The sequence below is a fragment of the Scyliorhinus torazame genome, chromosome 15, assembly GCF_047496885.1.
Source record: "Scyliorhinus torazame isolate Kashiwa2021f chromosome 15, sScyTor2.1, whole genome shotgun sequence".
In the NCBI taxonomy this organism is placed as follows: domain Eukaryota; kingdom Metazoa; phylum Chordata; class Chondrichthyes; order Carcharhiniformes; family Scyliorhinidae; genus Scyliorhinus; species Scyliorhinus torazame.
In genome coordinates, this window is record NC_092721.1 from 112,580,181 (window position 1) to 112,601,621 (window position 21,441).

At 41.5% G+C, this 21,441-nt stretch overlaps 1 protein-coding gene across 10 annotated transcripts in view; it reads left to right on the plus strand.

Moving 5' to 3' along the window:
• tenm4 (teneurin transmembrane protein 4) overlaps positions 1–21,441 on the plus strand; it is a 3,407,721-nt gene that overhangs the window by 2,466,126 nt on the left and 920,154 nt on the right. For 5 of the 10 annotated variants that reach the window (XM_072476557.1, XM_072476558.1, XM_072476559.1 and 2 more), the window contains exon 1: positions 4,780–5,001. The exons of 2 other annotated variants lie outside the window; for them this stretch is intronic. The gene's annotated coding sequence lies outside the window, so the exon portion shown is untranslated. Of the gene's footprint in view, positions 1–4,778; positions 5,002–21,441 lie in introns of those variants that run through there. 3 more of the 10 variants (XM_072476556.1, XM_072476553.1, XM_072476562.1) reach the window with 1 other exon arrangement.

Sequence of the window (21,441 nt, forward strand, 5' to 3'; positions counted from 1 at the left end):
TTATGTACGAGCACGAATCAAACGCCTCATGAGCGTCTCCTTGTCTTCCCTAGGAGGACCTCCTATGGAACGTCGCTGCCAACCTGGCTGGCGGCCCCAGGACCCATCTTGCTCTGAAAGCATGTGCGGGCACAGAAGGCGGACCCGTTGGTCGAAAGGGTTCACCTCCTCCACGCGAACCCGCAGTACGCTTATGTGGAGTACCCCGACGGCCGACAGGACACGGTCTCCCTGCGGGATCTGGCGCCCGCCGGCAACACACACACCCCCCCGACACCATTCACCCAACCCCCCCCCTTCCTGCCACCGCCGCACCCCGCGACCGCCCCCTTCCCAGGAGGATCGGTTCCCCTTCCCTCAGGCCCGACCAAGGATAAAGCCCAAGCTGAAACCGTAAGGCTCCTGGAGACGACAACACCGGTACAAGCACCACCACCACCACCGGGGCCAAGGCGATCGACACGGACGACCAGACCGCCCGACCGACTCGTGGCGTCGATCTAAACCAAAATATGGACTTTTCACAAGAACATTTTTGCTTTTCTCCCTATTCCCTCTGTAAATAGTTGAAACAGGACAAAATTGTACAATGCTGTATTGCCATGTGAATGTTTTTCCTCCCAGGACCAGCCCTGTAAACCCTTACCACCATACGAAACATCACCCCGCCGGGTTCATTTTTGACAAGGGGTGAATGTGGTAGTATGTATTGGGGGTCATGTGGGACTGGAAGCCCTAATGTCATTGGCTGACAGATCCCGGGTCCTGGTTGGCCGTTGACCTCTCGCTCCGCCCTGAAGGCGGAGTATAAGAAGCCGGAGTCCTCCCCCGCTGGCCATTCTACTATCGAGCTGCGGGGGAACAGACACGCTTAATAAAGCCTCATCGACTTCACTCTATTCGTCTCACGGAGTCTTTGTGCGCTACAATTTATTAAGCGTGCCTAAAAAGGACTATGGAGCTCAGGATCATTCCGGAATGCCTGAGGATCAGCCCCCACGCAGTGAACGCGGCAGCAGCCTTCAAGCACTGGCAGACTTGTTTCGAGGCCTACCTCAGAACGGCCACTTGCATTTAGCTCTGTGACCATCACCTGCGCAGACTGGGTTCACACAGTCCCAGTGCTAATTTTCTGAGCTTTGCATCCATGTTACACCTGAAGAATGGGCATAAACTCAGTTCTACATCACTGGCTCTCCCAGATCTACTTGGTCATTCATCTCCTCAAAGAAATTCAAAAGGTTAGCCAAGCATAACCTCCTACTCCTTCATCATGCTGTTTGAATTAATTGGTATTCCTCAGGACACTCGCTTATATTATTGCTCCTCACATGAACACACAAAACTGACGGGAAAGACCGGCTGCTCCCTCAATCCTGCCCCACACTCATGATGGCTGGTGAATAATAAAAACAGATTTGCAAATATATAGCACTTGTCATGACCTCAGGATGTCCAAAGCATTTTACAGCCAAAGAAAGAAACACAAAGCCTATCTGCTGTTTGTCAGGGCTTGCTGTGTGCAATGTGATAATGACCAGATAGTGATGCCTTAGTGATGTTGATTGGGGGATAATATTGTCCAGGACACTGGGATCAACTGTCCTGCTTGTCTTCAAAATAATGTCATGGAATCTTTCCCTTTCCTCTGAGGGGGCAAGCAGAGCCTTGATTTAAAATCTCATCTGAAAGATGGCAGCTCCAACAATGCAGCACTCCTACAGAGCTGCACAGGCAAGTCTCTGAATCATAGAATCTCTGCAGTGTAGTGGAGTGGAACTTCAGCGCACAACCTTCTGACTTATCGGAGAGAGTGGTAACATTGAAATCACAGCTGAAACACTTCCTCCATGTATCTCTTCCACGGTGGAACAAGGTCTGTGATTTGAGTACACCTGTTATTATTTATATAATGGAACTGGTATCATGCTTGACATAGTGGTTAGCACTGCTGCCTCACAGCGGAGGGATCCGGGTTCGATTCCGACCTCGGGTAACTGCTGGTGTGGAGTTTGTACGTTCTCCCTGTGACTGTGTCTGTTTCCTCCGGGTGCTCCAGTTTCCTCCCACAATCCAAAAATGTGCAGATTAGGTGGATAGGCCATGCTGGATAGCCCCTTAGTATCTAATGGTTGGGTGGGTTGCGTGAGTGGGTTGGGAATTGGGCCTATGTGGGGTGATCTTTCAAGGGATTGCTGTAGGTTTGATGGGCCGAGTGACCTCCTTCTGCACTGTAGGGTTTTTAAAAAATCAATTTAGAATACACAATTTTTTTTTTCCCCAAATAAGAGGCAATTTCGTGTGGCCAATCCACCTACCTTGCAAATCTTTGGGTTTGTGGGGGTGAGACCCATGCAGTAACGGGGAGAAACGGTAGGGTTTCTATGATTCTATGAATTGCATCACTTACCTGTCATTCTGAGTTAAGAAAAGAATCAGAGCTACCTTCAACCAGTGATTTCCCCTCCTTCAGAAAGGAAGGCCAGTTGTGGAACTAGATCTAGATCTGGATCAGCATCCCATCATAGTCGCTGATAGACTCTTGTGCTTACACAAATGATAGGCGGTAAATCTTTTTGTGCTATTGTAACCTCAACATTCACCTGTCATATTCTGAAAAGTAGAAATGAAGTTAAATGTCAACAGTTTTTAATTTAGTATTCATTTGAGAGGGAACAGGATCATCAAAATTATCTCCTGGCAACCGTATGACCTTGCTGCCAATGTAAAGTTAGCTCGGGTATTAATCCAAAGCGCAGCGATGTTGTTCTCTCTTCGCTGGAGCTTTCGCTGCAATGTTTTATCCACTAAAATTACTTTTTGCTTTTTTGAGGATTAATAATTGAAAAGAAATCAAGTATCACCGTTGGAATTTGCACAAAAAGAAGCATTAGTGAGGATAAGTATCACATGGACAGCTGCAGATTACAGTGTTTGCACAGTTGGCAAACAGTTTCTTCGCTTTTCACTGCTGGACGAAGATCTCAACTCCCCTTTCCCTAAAATAAAATGAAAGAATTGCATCTAGATTTGAGAACAGGAATTTCCGGCAAATTGAGCTAAACAACATTATAAAGGCTTTATAATATTAAAGAGCAAAGACTCATTCTGGAATCTCCCAGACTGACGCTGGGTTTCAGGACGGAATAAATTAACCACAGAATCAGCCTCTGAAAGGACTCTTGGTGCAAAAAGTCACCGATTGTCCCCCGCCCCCATCCTTTTCTCTCCTGATTTCCACCCCCTTTGCCACCCCGAACACACGCTGAAGGATCTCATCCAAGTCCCACGTTCACAGAACCTATTCTCCAATTCAATCCAGTAGTTTTACATTTGAAAGAATGTTTAACTTTTCACTCCAGTATTCACAGGCAGCCCTAGATGAAGCCTTAAGCCTGTACGAGATTAGCTCGAAAGATAATACATGGATCACACAGAGCTTTAGTTAGTTTCATTCCTGGTCACAAAGCTACATAACTTAAGCACTCAGAGAGAGAGAGGGGTGGGTGCGGGGGGCACCATAGCTTCTGATACCGCTCATCTGCTTCATTTTTGTTACAATGAAAGCCCAGAGATGTTTATACCTAAACTATTTAAATGGACGATGTGTATCGGAGATGTTTCAATATTCTATCAAGATCAGTATAAAAAGAGGATAAAACTATTTCCTTCAGAAGTTTAAACCAATATGTGTTCAACAAAGGGCACCAATTTAATAAAAAACAACACAAGTACCAGACTCGTAGCCTCTGCCTCGAAAATCTCCACATAGGGGTTGGGGGGAGGGGGCATTTAGAGGCAAACTATCCAGTCATTAATGATGCGATGCGGACGCACAGACAGACTGGTGATTGTGGAGCTCTGTCCAAGCTCCTCCAAAGCAGTCGAGGTATATTCACTTCCAGATTTTCTTTGAAAGGACGTTGTTCTCAGGAACAGACCATTCTTTAAAAAAAAAACCTCAGCTGCAGGTCTGCCAAATTGCACAGCCGAGTAACCTGGCACAGCAGTGGATGTTAAACCTAATGCAGTGTGACCTTTCACAACACAAGCATTTTCCCCATGGTTTTATAATTCAAGTTGAACAACGTGCGGCAACAGATGTAATTGTTAACACAGGTCTCCGGAAAGGGGAGGGGTGGGTGGGGGGGGAGTGCTCACCCCCATAGACACAAAGGCAGCAAAGTGCTCTGCAAGATATTTCACCAAATGCCAGTATCCCTTTTAATCAATCTTCACCATGATGCCGTATGGGTCTGAAGTGACAAATGAATGATAAACAGCTGGGATGAGTATAATTTTGTTGAAAGATTAAAACAGTTTAACACAGGCAGAAGAATGCAATATTAACTCATAAAGCTGATTATGGGGCAAATGATGTCACTGGAGCAACAGTACTGATTTGGCTAATGCCTTCTGAGACTACTTTTGTGCCTCTTCTTTTGAAACCACAGATTTGCAAAACTATTCTTCAGAGACTGCTGAGTGAAACACAATAACCATTGAACAGCGGGGTCCTTAAACTGTATTAAAGGCTGCAGTCATTTATTAAAGTGCCATCACTGATACAGCTGATGGGAAAGAGGGGGAACACAATCCTCACTGCCAATTTGGCCTGTGTGACAAGCTTAATGTAATTTTCTTTCTGAAGCGACATTTGTAACAAAATTGCTCACAAGCCAGAGTCCCCCTTTTCGTTTTGTTTTGGTACAGCCCGAAATTAGACTACATGTGTGCTTGTCATTCTGAGGCATGCGGGGATTGGCTGCTGCCTCCCATTCATTTAGCGAGTGAGTGTATGTATGTGGAGCCTGGATTCGGCTGAGTGTTTCAAGTCTGGGCGAGGATCACTTAATGTCTGGGAAGGATCTGGATCTTCTCTTCGCAGTTGTTGGCTGATTTATTCTTGCTATGAGCACAGCGCATTATTATGTGCAGAAGGACATAAGGGGAAAGCATTCTTATCCACCGCAGGATGGCTGTGGGATAGCCTTCAGAAAGGTAAGCTGAGAAACAGCCGTGTCTCTGATCTGGGTAAAGAACACACTGTGTTGTGGTGCCGTATACCGTTACACATTCCTATGTCAGAGTGATTTATGCGCTTCTTTCTCAAGATGCTCACAATCAAACTAGATGCAATATCCCAAGTAAAGGTTCTCACGTTCTAAACCTGAGATAGCAAGTTCTTTCATTTTGTATGAGCATTTCATGCAGGTTTTACTGCAGCATCTCAACCCGGAATTCTGTATGTGCCCTCTGAATAGGTCATGAGTCAGAAAAGTTAGCGTTTTATAACGATGCCTTGTTTTGTTCACAAGCTACGTTTTTTTTGTTAACATTTAGTGTACGTTTTTGCTGTGTTGAAGCACCTATAGAGCAATTCTTAAGCCTCCAGCTAGTAAACAACAGACTGCCATTAAACTCTTCCGTTATGCCCCGTGGCTTATGTGAATGTGGAATGCTTTATCAAGGAAAAATGCCCACAATTTATGGAGCTATTGGAGAGCAATATTTTGGGAAGTTGCAGCAGTTCGATTGGTAGAATGTGGTTGCCTGGGTAAACATCCCATGTTTTGTCACATATCGTTTTTTTAAAATGGATTCAGCATAGATCAATTATTCAAATCCCCACCACGAGCAGCCTGCTGTCATTCTATTCAAGGTCTCAAAGCTAAGTTACTTACTTCATTTTGGCAAAAAAAAAAGAGATAAGAAGGAGGGAAAAAGAGACAGTCGAAAAGGGGCTTACAGGATTCCTAGGTTTGCCAGTGTCTCTTGAGCAAAACCTGATGAGAAACAATTTATTCTTTTTTGTATTCAGTCATGTTCCCTTTTTGCCCTCCGCTGCTAACAGGTTATAATCTGATGCTTCTTTTGCTTCTGAAGCCAAGCATCCACACTGTCTACATAGAACTCAGACATGTATGTTTTGGCATTTTGTGTTGAGCTTAATTACTCACTCTGAATAATAGTATTTGTGTTTTTGTACTTCCCCCTGACGTACAAAAGGAAAGCTTTGGGGGTCATGAGGAGCAGGTTTATTACCAAACCAATGCTGGGCAATAAAAAGCCAGCTTTACTGCTGTTGTGAGCTAAGCCTTTGCTATTCCTAGTCTTCCAATTAAGACTATATGATTCGACAAGATTGGCTTGTTAGGGAGTTTGTGAATGTCTGCTTGTTGCTTTGCAACTGTGGAGGCAGAAGTGAAGTGGTCATTAAGTATGTGATGGAATCGTGTCTTTTGTGTGTGCATGCCTGTTTCTTCTTCGCCTGTGCAGGGTACAGATGACGGGGCAGAGGTGCTGAAGACTCTAGTTTCAGTCACAACTAAAGGTTTCAAGATCTTTTGAAAGCATGGACACTCAAGTAACTAGTCCATTACGTGAAGAAAAAAGCTAGATCGCAAGGCATGTTTTGTAAAAACAAAAAAAAGAGCATAATGTGTGAATCTTATTTGCCTTCCCACCCCATGAAAGGAAGGTCTGTTCCCTTCTGATCCTGTCCTCCTTAACATCTCAAAGCTTGATTACCTCTGCTGATGAAGTAGTTGCCTCTGTCTTCTCCTTTTGAGCCACTCCGATGACTTGTAAAAATTGAAAGGAAATGGTCATTGTAATTAATTGGAAAATTCTTCTCTTACTGTAGGTATTTTTTCTCTGAGTAATTATACATGCTGATTTCATCAAGAGCATTGCTTTGATGCTGCTGTGTATCAAAACAGTTGAATAGATCTATTCAACTGAACTATCATGTGCGCTGCAATCGGATCTGTGAGAACATCAGTTCTGTTCAGAAGGTTATAATAGTGTTGAGGGAAGAGACACTAGCTTTCAGACAGGTTGGCACTAATGCCTATCATCCTTGGGAGGGAAGTGACAGTGGATCCCAGCTTATGTTTAGATACTTCACATAATGTAGAAAGCTTACCTTTGATCAGACCGGTTCACTGGCAACTCAAATTTAACATGAAATAACTTCCGTTATCAGTGATTAGAGTTTGTTGTGGAAAGAAATTAGCTTGAGTTTATCATACAAATATTTAGATTTGGAATTAAAGTGCTTCCCTGTTTCGTGTACACGGGCTATTATAAAGCTGTGCCTGTCGAATGCCAACATGCTTTTTGGAAAAGATCTGTAAGACATTGGTGATTGTCTCTCACAAAAATAATATTGATTATAATAATATTGAAAAAGTCTTAATTGTGATCAAAGAAAACCCCCCCACTGTGGTGCTGTTATACCGATCAGCAACACATAGATATGTATTCACTGTTGGTGCCGCCCAGTGGTTTTAAAGAATTGCATCATTAATAACAGGAAACACAGGATTTGGTGCAGAAATTTCAAATTGTGGAGTGGTGTTGGCCAGCAGACATCTCGCTGCATCACCGGTGTATGGCAGCACCTGTATTTACTTCATTGGGTTGATTTCCAAATACAACTTAAATAAATGTGCCCGAATACTTGAATCTGAGACTCACCTCACACAACGACAGAATAATGTCTCAGTAAAAATAATGTGCAGTTGTTTGGCTGTTCTCTTCCCCCCCCCCCCCCACCCCCATTCCCTTCTAAGTTTTAGATAATACATCTTATAATTCTCTTCTTTCCTTCCATGTTATGATTTCACTTATTATTATCATAGTCTGCAAATGGTAACTCCGACCAAGGAGTTGTCTTATTAATGATTGTGGTTAATGAGCCTGAATAGTTAGCATCAATTGGTAATTTTGGTCCTTTAGGATAAGGTTGAGCCTGATCCTGTACCCTAAATAGGAAGTCTGGCTAATTTATCTTCGTCAGTCAGGGATTTTAAAATCAAATTTAACACCCCACTTCCACCTCATATGAGGTGCGAAGTAAAGACTGGAACAAAATATAAAATGATTTCGCAGTTTACAATACTAATTTGTTTATTTATTCTCTGAAACATGAGGAGTGGGATCCTTAAATTTGGCCATTGATGTATTTGGGTCGACAAAATAATATTTTTTTTCTCGCCGCAAATTTAAGTTGGTCGTTCTTTAGTTCTAAACAAAATTAAGGTGGTAATAAGATAAACTTCCATGCAATACGTTTACATTATAGCCAATTTAAATTTTGAATAAAAGCATTATAAAATTCAGAAACAAAGATCCTATTACAAATGGAATTGCACCTCATTTAGTTGCTCATCTATATCTTTCTTTGTTCCCTTTACAAATGTACTTTTCATCTTCTTAAACAAAGGGGAGGGGGTGGAAAATGTGCCAAAGAGGGAAGGTTTTAAAAATTACTGAGAAACAAATGATTTGTTTTTAATTCCAAAAGTGTAAAAATAAACGTGGGAATAAAATGGTCTTCACTGCCTTATACATTTTTAATAAAGTCAGTGAGCAAAGACCACATATGCACGAGTATTTTCAGGTTAGTGCTAGGTGTGTAATTAAGTCACTGCACCATGATTCAGACGTGTGGGTTGCTTCAACTCTATCCTTCAATTCAAAAATAAAAATATGCATCACCGTTTAAAGATAAAAGCCCACAAAGTGAATTGTGCCACAGCTTGTGATTCATTTTCACAACTGATTTTTTTTGTTGTTGCTAAGTGCCAGTACCTATAAGCTGTCGTTCTCCTAATAATACAAGAGGTTCATGAGATGTCCGTCACTATTGAATTATTCTGTTCAGTACAGGAAAATGACCTGTGGAAAAGAGATGATGGAAAAAAATGTATTGCCAATTGGGAAAAATTGGCTATGATATTATCTCAAAGAAATTCTATTCCATTAAGATATACAAACTTAGTAGTAAATCAAAGGCTTGGAGGAATAATTTATAGCTTCCAGATATCGCTGTTACCGTTAGATATATTTTCTCTGTTAATTGGTCCAAATAGTCAGAACCAACTTTAAAGAGAACAGATGCTTCATAAAATTGACCTTAGTGGTTGCCAAAGATGAAGAAAGACTGGAAAACACAACAAGCATGTTAATGAGTGCGTTGCAATGTGTAATATTTTTGTCATAGCTGAATAGCTACAGATATGTGAAAACGGAGAAATACGGGTGTGAGACTGGTAACATTGATACGTGTTAGTAGGTGTGACAGAGTCTATGAAAATTATGCAAGAATCATGTTTGCTGATGAGTAAATGATGGAAATGTGCCTTGAGCAGTAGGAGAGTTTGGTTATGCGGTAGATAAATTAATTCCTTTGAAGATGCATTCTCTGAATTTGACCACCTGTGTGAGGTAATTGAACTCTTCCCAGCACAGGTCTTTCTGGCCAGTGCCTCCCATTCCCTTCATGGGCCTTTAGGGCCTCCTGGCCCAGAGGTGGAAAGAAGGAGAGATACTAAGGCCACCAGTATCTCATCTGAAGAACTGGCAGTGCCCACTCTGGCCTGCAACTTCATTGGCTGCACTTTACCTTCCTATCAATCCTTACGGACACTTGCAATGCTCCTGTTGCTTGAGTGCAGTTCAGGTGTGCAATGCATCATGCTAGCCATGCATGTTCCTGAACCCCGCGCTTGTGAGTGCAGTCATTCAGGGGCACATTTAATACTGGACTGCACACTACAATCGGTGAGACAACCAGGGAGCACAATGTTTGTGTGCTGTTTGCTTGAATAGGACCTGGTGTGGGGTAAATGCATGCCGTACGGATTTTTTCTCCTGTGATGTTTGATAATTACACCGAACCATTGGTTTTAGTTAGTGAGAGAATATGTCAGTGCATAAACTGAACATTCCCATTCATGTCATGTAATTTGTGCTCTGCCTTGGCTCACTGTATGCTGTTGCTTCATTCTGAGCTGTTTTCTCAGCTACGTCTGTCAGTGGCGGCTTGCTATTGTCTCCTACTATCAGCGGTATTATGAGGAGGCAAGATCAAGGCTATCTCAGCTGGATAGGGAACTAAACCTATGCTTTTGGCATTGTTCTGAACCACACACTAGGGCGCAGTAGCACAGTGTTAGCATTGTTGCTTCATAACACCAGGGTCCCAGAATTGATTCCCAGCCTGGGTCACTGTCTGTGCTGAGTCTGCACGTTCTCCCCGTGTGTGCGTGGGTTTCCTCCGGGTGCTCCGGTTTCCTCCCACAAGTCCCAAAAGATGTGCTTGTTAGGTGAATTGTACCCTGAATTCTCCCTCTGTGTACTGGAACATGTGCCAGAGTGTGGCGACTAGGGGATTTTCACAGTAACTTCATTGCGATGTTAATGTAAGCCTACTTGTGACAATAATAAAGATTGTTATTATCTAGCCAACTGAGACTAATCAGCCTCCAACATTCTTGTGGCATGGAGTAATCTACTTGAGTAATGATTGCATATCAAATAATTCAGCATTTACATTTCTAGTTTCCATGTAGATTAACTTTCTATGTAGATTTCCATGTCTTTCAGAGCCTTAGTGGATTGATCTGCCATCAGGTGAAATTAATAGTATATTTTTTGAATTGAAAGCTTGTAATTCCAGTGTGGAAACAGTGGACAGTTTGAGCAATTAAATTTAGCAGTAAACATGTAAGTCAGTTGGAATGATCTTAGTGAAGCTTGCATGCACAGAGTCAGCAATATGTTTGTAGTTGGGTAAACACACCAATAAATCTGTTTGTCATTATTTCAGAGGATTGACATATTTACTGCTATTTTCCATACATATATTTTGATGCGACTCTGGTTTGGAAATTTTTAATTGATAAATCAAATCAGTGTGCCCATCTAATTTAGTATGTACATTGTAAAATTGTTCACTATGATTGTTGCTAATTTGCTGTTGTCTCTTAATTTGGCTCTGTTTAATTACGTTTGCTCAAGAGTCGCCAGGTATCTTTCGATACCGCCACACGGTTCAAAACCGAATATTGATCAAAGACTCAATACACCAGTTAGTAAGTTCAAAAGCAATGCTCATTTATTTACACACGGTCAAATATACTCATGCATAAAACTCTACAACCTAAACTATCACTATTACTAAAAACCTATACTTCGCTTTGGGTGCCCACTCAGTCAGAGGAACAATGGCCGTTGCTCGGTTCTGAGGCTGCTGGGTTGAGCTGTTTACAGGATAGCAACTAGGAGCGTCAATCTCGTAGCGTGCGTTAACTTGGAACTTACTTGGTCTGGAGTAGCTTTGGCAGGTCTCTCCTCGCTGAGAGCCAAGGCCAAGAGAGAGATTCTCTCTTGGGGAATCTTTTTTATACCCAAAAGGGCTTCACGTGCTTTTGGGTGGGCCTTGAACTTGGCCCCAATTAATGGGCCGTTTCCCAATTGTCCTTATCGATTTTCCTCCAATAGAGGGGTGGGTTCCCTGGTTGCTGGGCGTGTCCTAGGTGGCCGTTGGTTTGCTTTGTTTTAGTCTCCTCTGGCGCCGGAGTGTCTGTCTTAGCATTGTTTACCTAAATGTTGCCTTTTTGTTCCCGGGGATGTGTCTCAGAAATTAGTATGTAGATAGTTCTGCAGTCTCGGTCTTGTCTGGGAGCTATGGCTCCAATCAACAGACAGACCTTGCACCTGCTTGCTTTTTCGGTATTATCCAATTTTCCCTGCATTCTTTGCAAAAGTGTCCATTTTATAATCGGGAAGTGGCCATCCCAGATGGCTACATGAGTTATGTGAGTTACCCAGGACCCTATACTTCCCGTTGCTTTCCCTTTGGCAATGCCGAAGCCAATCTGACTTAATTTGCCAACCAATCACCATCCTTTCATGTAGTATAACTTCTTGCAACCTTTTGAAATTTAGCATTCTTGCATTTCTCCTAATTAGTGCAAGATGAAAAACCGCTTTTTATTCCAGCAATGCTCATGGTAATTCCTACCAAATGAATCTTCATTGGTTATGTTTTGTAGCACTCCCTTGGTTTGACCTGTAACTGAGAGGACTTTCCATGTGAAGGAATGGATTTTCTGGGTGAGGGAGAGTTGTCTAAATTTTATCAATGTTTTTTGATGCTCCATAGGTTATTGCTCTTTGATTTTCCCCTGGGACCTAACAGTAGATATTGTGTGATCCAGAGCTGGTGTAGCAAAGGGATGTGGCCAATCCTCTGGCTCTCCAGGTAAAGTCCACAACGCTAGATCTGGGTGAGATTTCATTCCAGTCTGAGTTTGTACCAGTCGAATCCAGCTTAATATTCATACCTACTCTTTTATGACAACATTTGTACACATGCATGGTGAAGATTGCTGCTTTGTTGCTTAAAAACTCTAAAATATGAAAGAAATGATCTGCAGAATTGCTAGACCAACAAAGATTCATCAGCAGTAATGAGAATAAGAACACCTGCCGGTGAAGTAAAAAATAATTTTTCAGCTCATCGAGAAAATGTTAACATCTAGTTATGCAAGCATTACTAAATACATTTCCTTTTTGGAAAGTCTGTTTCCACTTGGTGATATATTGGTTGGAATGTTCCGGTTGTTAGAAGATGAGGGACAATATGCTGTGAAGTAATTGTTTATTTCTCTGGTTAGAAATTATATTTTAGTTTGCCCATACCCTTGGAAGAGGTGGACTGGTGAAATTGGAGTCCAATTTAGTTCTGAAAGTTTCCAACATGCGTGTGGTCATTACCAGAACAAACTGAATCAACATCATGGGCGAGATTCTCCGACCCCCTGCCGGGTCGGAGAATCGCCGGGGGCTGGCGTGAATCCCGCCCCCGCTGGTTGCCGAATTCTCCACCACCGGATATTTGGCGGGGGCGGGAATCGTGGCGCACCGGTTGGCGGGCCACCCCCCGCGATTCTCCGGCCCGAATGGGCCGAAGTCCCGCCGCTAAAATGCCTGTCCCGCCGGCATAGATTAAACCACCTACCTTACCGCCGGGACAAAGCGGCGCGGTTTGGGCTCCGGGGTCCTGGAGGGGGGCGCGGGGCGATCTGGCCCTGGGGGATGCCCCCACGGTGGCCTGGCCCACGATCGGGGCACTCTTTCCCTTCCGCCTCCGCCACGGTCTCCACCATGGTGGAGGCAGAAGAGACTCCCTCCAATGCGCATGCGCGGGAATGCCGTCAGCGGCCGCTACCACTCCCATGCATGCGCCGTCCGGAGATGTAATTTCCGCGCCAGCTGGCGGGGCACCAAAGGCCTTTTCCGCCAGCTGGCGGGGCGGAAATTCGTCCAGCGCGGGCCTAGCCCCTTAAGGTTGGGGCTCGGCCCCCAAAGATACGGAGCATTCCGCACCTTTGGGGCGGAGTGATGCCCGACTGATTTGCGCCGTTTTGGGCGCCAGTCGGCGGACATCGCGCCGTTTCCGGAGAATTTCGCCTAATATCTTTATTCTATTGAGGATTGGGCGCAAGTTTGATTTCTGAATTGTGCAATGTAGAATGTTGTGAAATGCTCAGGTAAGGCAAAGCCTTTGAATTTTAAAATAATTTTGCAGAGTTTGGCACATGGATTTTGCTCATGGTTGACAGTTTGCCTCTGTGCACAAAGGCCTCCTATAATTAGAATTTCTGAGACACTGCCACCTTCAGAAACTCAGCAGAGAATCGGGTCGCCATGAAAAATTAAACCTTTCACCTTTGGGACTTGGATTATAATCCAACTCAGGCAAATATGATTAAAGTTTCCTACACTGTTGTGAATTAATTTAGACAGTCCTAGTGGGTAGATGTCCAAGCTACAAAACTGCCTATATTCTGATAGTAAATCGTCAGTGCTACTCATAGAGACCACATGATGGCTGCTGTGAGAAATATCACCGTTATGTGGTCTCCTGAGGTTGGAACAAGAACATGGGAACTTTACTATGCTTCTAATGGTACTGCCTCTCATTGTGCTACACAGTTAACTGTCTTGATGCTGACAGTGTTTCCATTTCTCAGGGTTCACATCCTTCATCTTAGATAAGGAGTCAAAAGCAACAGGTACTGTACTCCAGGCAAGTGTTTGGCCGTGCCAGTCTGAGATTCACTCCAAATCTGGAAAACCTATTTTTGTTGCTTGAAATTTCTGTTACATGAATAGGCTCTGAAACCAATAACAGTTTATTGTTATTTTCAAACTTCATTCACCTCAGTGAATAGAAGTAATATTCCTCAGTCATTTTTGAGTGTGGAGCTACATTTTTAGAGCACTCATGACACTCCAAAGAATGAGGAGTAAAATGCTTTCTATTTACAAATCAATCTGTCAGAATGTAGGACATGATTGTTTTATAAAAGTACTATTCGTAAAAAGTCTTTTTGAAATCTGAAAGGGCAATTTTCCATTCAAAAACAGAAAGAGCTATTCTCCAAACCTATCTTGTGACATCTTTGCTGTGGCAAGAAAATGGTTGTCAAGTTGTAATGCCAGAATCGACTCCATTTGTTCTGAATTCCAAAAACAACAATATTCCTCTGGCTCTAGCATGAAGCATGGAACATATAATTTATAACATTTTATCTGTTGCAATTATGAGGTTTATAAGATGCTTATGTTTTGGGATAGTTTCTTCAATTTTTAATAAAATGAAGGGGGTAATGTGGTCTGTGGTCTGTTCTGAAGTCTACCAGACAGTTACACGGGCTGCTTATGCCATTGTCTTCGATGGAGAGACTCCAAAATCCCCAAAGTGTTGAGAATATCAGTTTGTACATAGTTGTGCTTTAAATTGTCTATTCACTTTTAAGATAGGAGAGTTAGGGTCTCAAGGATAACTAATTAAAATGTCTACCTGGCTACAAGGCCCACGTGATGCACATTGGCATCAAGATAGGTTTTTAAGAGGGAAATGTTTTTAAGATATCCTTGAAATCTCACAGATACGTTAGTCTGCTAGGATCCAGGATAATGAGAACAGCAAGACGCTGTGGTTTACTGCACAGCAATGTAGTTGAGAACTCACACTTCGATTGGAAAGACCACATTCAAAAGGAATTAAAGCATGGCTGGAAGATGTCCTATCTTTAGCTAGAGGAAGAAGTCTCCAGGAAAACCTGCACCAGGAAATCCAGCTCTGGAGTTAAACATTTTCAGGCTGGGAATGAAAAAGATTGAATGTAAACCCGGAGGAGCTAAGTATTATTTTGCTATGATTCTGAAAGAATTGAGTATGTACTTAAAGGCGAGTGTAACATATACCTCATCGTGCTTTGTTTTAGTGGTGTAAAAAATTCTGTTCTGAGGTTTACAGTATACGTTGATTACAGAAGTGCTTAGCCACCAGTGGTTTTAGTCTGTTACAGTAAGCATGTTAAAAGATGAGACTTGGATCAAGCTATTAACTGGTAGCTTGAATTTATTTTTAAAGTTTTCAATCTTTATGATGATCAGAACAGAATAAAAAATAAATATTCTGCAAATTGTGATGGGTGCATCTGGCTAATCATAGAATTTATAGTGGAAAAGGAGACCATTGAGTGGGCACCAGTCCTTGGAAAGAACACCCTAGTTAAGTCTGGTCGTGCTGTGAGGAATGTAAACAATAACTTTTTTTGCATGGTTTCTCTAATTTAAATATTAACTACACTAACATACATACTGGTAATCAATAGGACTTGTTACAACATCCATCAGTCGGCCTTCATCTGTAACAAGCTGTCTTCTCTAGCTATGATCCAAATGAGACCTGACTCACCAGCTGCTTTAATGCAAAAAAACTGTGTCAGATGCACTGATGAGCATAATAAATGCTGCACCCTGAAGTCCAAACATAAAAGGATTGTGTCTCCATAGTTTTTGATAACGTCTCCATCTTACATCCCCATCTTAACAATATTGTGTTTCATTGCAAGTGCTATTTGCATGCTTGTCAAACAGAACAAAGCTTCACCTATATACATTAGTGAATCTGAATTATTGTCAGTTGTCACCCTGTACTTTTCCTTTAGGGCATCGATTCCTACCAAATTATTTTACTGATGCTGGTCATCTTTTGGTACATTGTTTAAGTTGTCATCGGCAGGTATGAGCCTAAAACGTTTAACCATGGAGGGCATCATAAGCAAATATCCACACATAAACCCCATTGAGAAGGGGTCACGAGTGAGGGAACAATCGGAAAACCCTGACTTTGCCTCATTAGTCCAGACACATTGAAGCCAATGGTAGGCAATCTACTGCCATCCAAGTTGACAGCAACTAAGTGCAAAACCGAAACCAACTCCATGGATCAGCTACTTGCTCCCTTTACTAATTGAGTCTAGAGGCGAGATGGATTTGGCGCACATATTTGCAGATGAATAAACCTATTCACATTAATTACAGGTACAGTTGGATGATTGGGTGGTTCGGAGTGCCAGATGGATATAATGGTTTTGACTGCAGCATTAGCAGCCAGTGCTGAGTACTTATTAAAAAAATTGGGTTTATTCCACGTCAGGTCTGCAAGCATTTTAGAGCACAGGTAAGCTGCTCAGGTTCTGTCGAACAGTCTGTGCTTCATTGGGAAGAACAGATGTGACCCATTTTTAAGCTTTTTAAAAAATATTCCACTTTGCAATGAAAAAGCCTGGAAGGAGCAGGCTTGCACAGGCTTTACCCGAATGCACGTGTTTCTATATGTGCTGTATGCTGTGCTTAAAATAGGATCTAAGTATATGTTTAGGTAGATGATCATTCATTCATATTACCAGGAAGATTCTTCTTATTTCTTTTTTTGAATTTGTCCCCCCAAAATCTTGTGAATGTTTGTTTATTTCTATGAAGCATGCTGTGCATATAACATTATGATGGAGCAACAAAGGCACAGCATAAGTAAACACTGCATCTGCTTTTCTTTATCAAGTTACTGTATTTGCACATTATATCTACATGACAAAGTGATAGAATGCCATCGCATGTAGAAGCTGAAAACCTCATTATTATTGCACAGTCCAGCAATATATTACTACTTTAGCAGAATATAATACATTTCACTGCTGCCTCAGGGCTCTACTGCAACTTAAATATGAATGAAAAATGATGTGAAATTATGCTGCATTAAATGCCATGTGTCATTAGGAGTTCCTGAGTTGCTGTTTACACACATTCATTATGTGCTGATGCAGCTGTTCAGAAAGTTGGCAGTCAGTAATGCCAGTATATGACTACCTCTTTAGTTTCAAACTTGTGTGTGCGCGCATGCGTGGGCTGCTGGCCAGTCTGTTTGTATATACGTTATTTAAATCTAGGCCCTTCTGCTAGGAACATTCAAAATGATGTACAATGTGACAATTTGAACGGATTCAATCTGTTTTGAGAAAAGGGATACAACTTGGTGCCAACAAAACTAACTTGCATTCAACAGCAAGTTTGATACTTCTCATCCTCTTGCATTATGGCGATTTGTGGCTATTTCAGTACTTAATTGTCCAGGTGTTAGATATAGGAAAGCTGAAGTTATTATATTTCCTTTTTCTTCCAGCAAAGGAAGCACTATTCAGGCCCCACTCCTGACTTATAATTTAAAGTCTTATACTTTTCATCAGATATATTTTCTTTACATTGTTATTAAGGTCACACATCACCATCACTGTTGTACTAATAACACAGTCTATTAGGAGGTAGCACAACATAAGTTGCAGATATTCATTCACAACACTTGAGTAAGAATGACAGTGATCTTTTTTGTGAACCTTTGATCCTGAGACCCATCTCTATCCCTGAAGCAACTGTCATCCATATTTTTGTCATCTCTAGACTCAAACTATTCCAGCTCTCCAAATCAGCCTCCCATCTTCCACCTTCCATAAACCGTGAGTTCATTTAAAACTCTACTGCCACCATCCTAACATGTTCACCTGGACCCTCGCTGCCTACTGCATTGTCTCCAGATCTACCATTACCTCATCCTCATGTTCAGTCTCTCCATGATCTTTCCCTTCTCTAGCTCTATACCATCCTCCAGTCCTCCAATTCTCATAGCTTCAATTAACTAGGCCCTAACCTCTGGATTCCTCCCAATAAGCTATTCCTTTTCATCTTCTCCCTTTAGGAACCAAGCTTTTTGTCACCCTTCCTAATATGTTATTTGATGTCAGTTTATGTCCGCTTACATTTTGGTGAGGTGCTTTGCTTCATTTTTCTAGGTAAAGTTACAGTGGGAGTTGATTATTTCTCATGTGTGGGGAATGTGATGATTGTCCCTTTTCACGGCTGCTTCAGTTTTGGTGCCACGGCTAACTCTAACCCTAGCTGGTAAACAGTACCATTTTGTGCGCTGTGCAGCCCCAGGCATATTTTTAACAATTTCTATGGCCAGCGCTATCTCCATTGCTCGTTTAACATTTATATCAACCGCTGCAAGCAATCTGTGTCGAATAGCACAGCTGTTCCTGCCACAGACTAACCGATCCATAATGTATCATTTAGGGTAGTTCCAAAATCAAAATACTCTGATAATTGCTTCAGTTCAGCAATGTAAGTCACTATTGAGTCGTCTGCGGCTCTCACCTACAAATTAAATTTGAACCTCTGGAGTATAACTGATGGCAGAGATTGCAATTGAGCCTTCACTAAATTCACAAGCTCACTGAATGATTTGGTGTCGGGAGTGCTTGAGGATGTAAGATTGAGTAAGGTTATGGGTCTGACTTCCACAAGCAGTGCTTTATGTTTCACCTCTGCTATTTCATTTGCTCAGAAATAATACCTGAGGTGTTCGACGTATTGTGCCTAATTCTCCATGGAGGAGTCAAGTGGGTCTATTCGCCCAAAGAAAGGCATTCTGCTGAGTTTTTAAAAACATTTCTCAGATTTTGATTAAAACAGGATATTCACAGGTGTTAGGCCAGAGACCATGTCAGTTTACTTTATCCTCATTGCTAGATGTAATGATGCACTTGCAGACACTTCATTAGTGAACGAAAAGGGATTTATTTAATGATCTTCAAGAGGAGCAGCATGTTTGTAGCTAACTCTAAAATGCCTCTGCTGAAGAGTACTCATCCCCCTGGGATGATTCTCCACTCTGGATCCTGATTGCTCAATCAGGCCAGGTGACTCTTCCTCTGCTGTGTGCTGTGTTGTACTGAAAGGAGTGTCTCCAGCTTGGCAGATAATTGCTGTTTCACACCTCATTGAGATTTGATTTAAACTTTTCAACAGCATCATTATTTTTAGACTACAAAATAACAGACTCACTGTTTCTGATGGGCAAAAAAAATGTGGCAGTGCTCACAAAAATGTTTTTTGGTGCCAGACCCATCCTTGTTTGTATGCTTACTGCATACAGTTCAAACATTAAGTGACAAAGCAAAATTAATCGGTTGAATATTGTTAATTAAATTTTGCAAAGAGTAATTTCAGCATCGCATGGGCGGTAAATCCAATTGGTGCCAACACAAAACATTTTTCTTTTGACGTGTGCAATATCGAGGCTGTTGCTCCAGTGCCCGAGAGTTAGAAGTTGGAAAATTAGCAGTGTCCTGTGAATACAACATGAGAAACACTGGTGTCAGTGCCCTGAAACATAAAGTTACCCAATCCTGCCAGAGTTCAGAGGCATGAAAAAGTTCATTCCTTGCTTTTATTTTACAGTGTATATTACATGTTCCATTATACTTGTCACCTAAAGCAGTCACATTATTGAAATTGATTGATTGTTTTAGAGCATTCCACCCTTTTAGTCTCTTGGCGTTTACTTTTGGTATTATCAGAATCCACCACCAGTGAATACTAATGCACAAAAATGCTGCTATTGTGTGTGATAAACTACCTACAGCAAATCAGAGAACAGCGAATTGCTGTTCAGTGTTGACGTTATTCACTGAACACAAATATAAATCATTGTGGGACAGGCTTGCTGTCACTCATTTTTTTACTTCTTGATTCCACATTTTTTAAACAGTCATCTGTGTATGAGGCGGAGAATCACCTTGTGCAATTTTTGACACTGTGAAAGCAATAGTGTGACACTACCCAAAATGTTCACCAAACATAGAAAAACTTGTCAAATAATTTGTTTTTTCAGGGGAACGGTCTACAGAGTAAAATCACACTCTTCGATCTTAGCAGACTATTTGTTACTGTGTATGAAATTATTTGGTTTGCTATTTTGAAAAGGGCATTAGTTTACTTGGGTTGCTTTATTTCTTTGTTCTAATACTGTACACTGCACACCCCCAATGCATATTCTAATCACAGAAAATGTTTCAACAATGGTCTGTATGTGAGCACGTTATCATCCATTTCTCTTTGAATCTCAGCAGGGCCTTGCTGATCAGTCTGGAAAAGCCTTAAACAAAATGTTGCAAACACTCAGTTGGTTTGTAAGGAAATTGCCACAAACTGGCATTCTCATGGTGTGGCTGTAGGTCGAGAAAAGTCTATTTCACCAGTTTCACTCTATTTTATTGTTAGGGTATGATTCCTCAAACATCAGCCCTCCAGACATTGAGTGTGTCAACAGATTACCTTTACAATGATATAATAATAATCAGAGAAATGCCATTTAAACTTGGTGAATGTTGATCAACTAATGTGGCTCAGATTTTTCTAGTCCATAATCTTTTAATGGTTTAGACTCCAAATTCAATGGAGATGGATTGTTTTAAACATCTAAATATTGAAAGGACATGAAACCAAAAGAAAGCATTTTACAGCTTTGGACCTTCTGTGGACTTCAGCAACGTTTTCCAGTCTTGTGACAGGTATTAAAACACTGTCTGTCAGTGTGTGCAACTAGCTTCTGAATATTTGCTACATGCTTTCCGGCATGGGCAATGATTGCTGCAGAAAAATCCCTTGTCTCTGCTTTTGTAATGGCATTGTAATAGTAATTGATTTTCATGGACGTCTGCACAACTGAAACACAGTCTAAAGTTACCAATACTGATTTGCTAATGTCTTGCAAAAGCTGTGTACGATGAATATATTCTAAGTTTGATTTTCAAATCTGTTGCATTTGAATGTACATGAAAGAAAGACATATAAACTGATTATAGTCTGCAAACTCTGTTGCAAAAGATAACTGCAGTGTTTGGCTGGAAGGACTAATCTGTCACCAACAATAATTTTTAAATGAAATGTTTACGTCAAACACTGAAATCTGCATAATTACATACATTTGCAATTAGATTTATCAGGGACCCCAAATTTTTCCCGTGCATCATAATATATTTTTAAGCAATGTTGTCTTGGGCTGTTTTTGCTTTGTTTTTACTTTGCTATGTAAAAAGCCGAGATACATGAAGATTTCCGTCAGGCTAGCTCTTAATCAGAATGCCATTTGATGATTAAATACTGCGAATAGCAAAACATTTAGAATTTCAGTGATCCAGAATTTTTCACTCTCAATGGGATTGGTCCATGTGTCACAAAGTGTGGGTGGGATTTGTTTACAAACAGTAAAATTTGCTATTATTGTCAAAAATGTTAGAAATCGCTGTTGGCAATCTTAGCAGATACACGTGCAATGCATTTTAAATGTTATTCATCTGTCTGTCATTTCATGTTGACAATAGCCCAGACAAAGTGATTGGATTAACATCTCTGATATAATAGTAATCAGAGGAATGTCATTTGAACTTGATG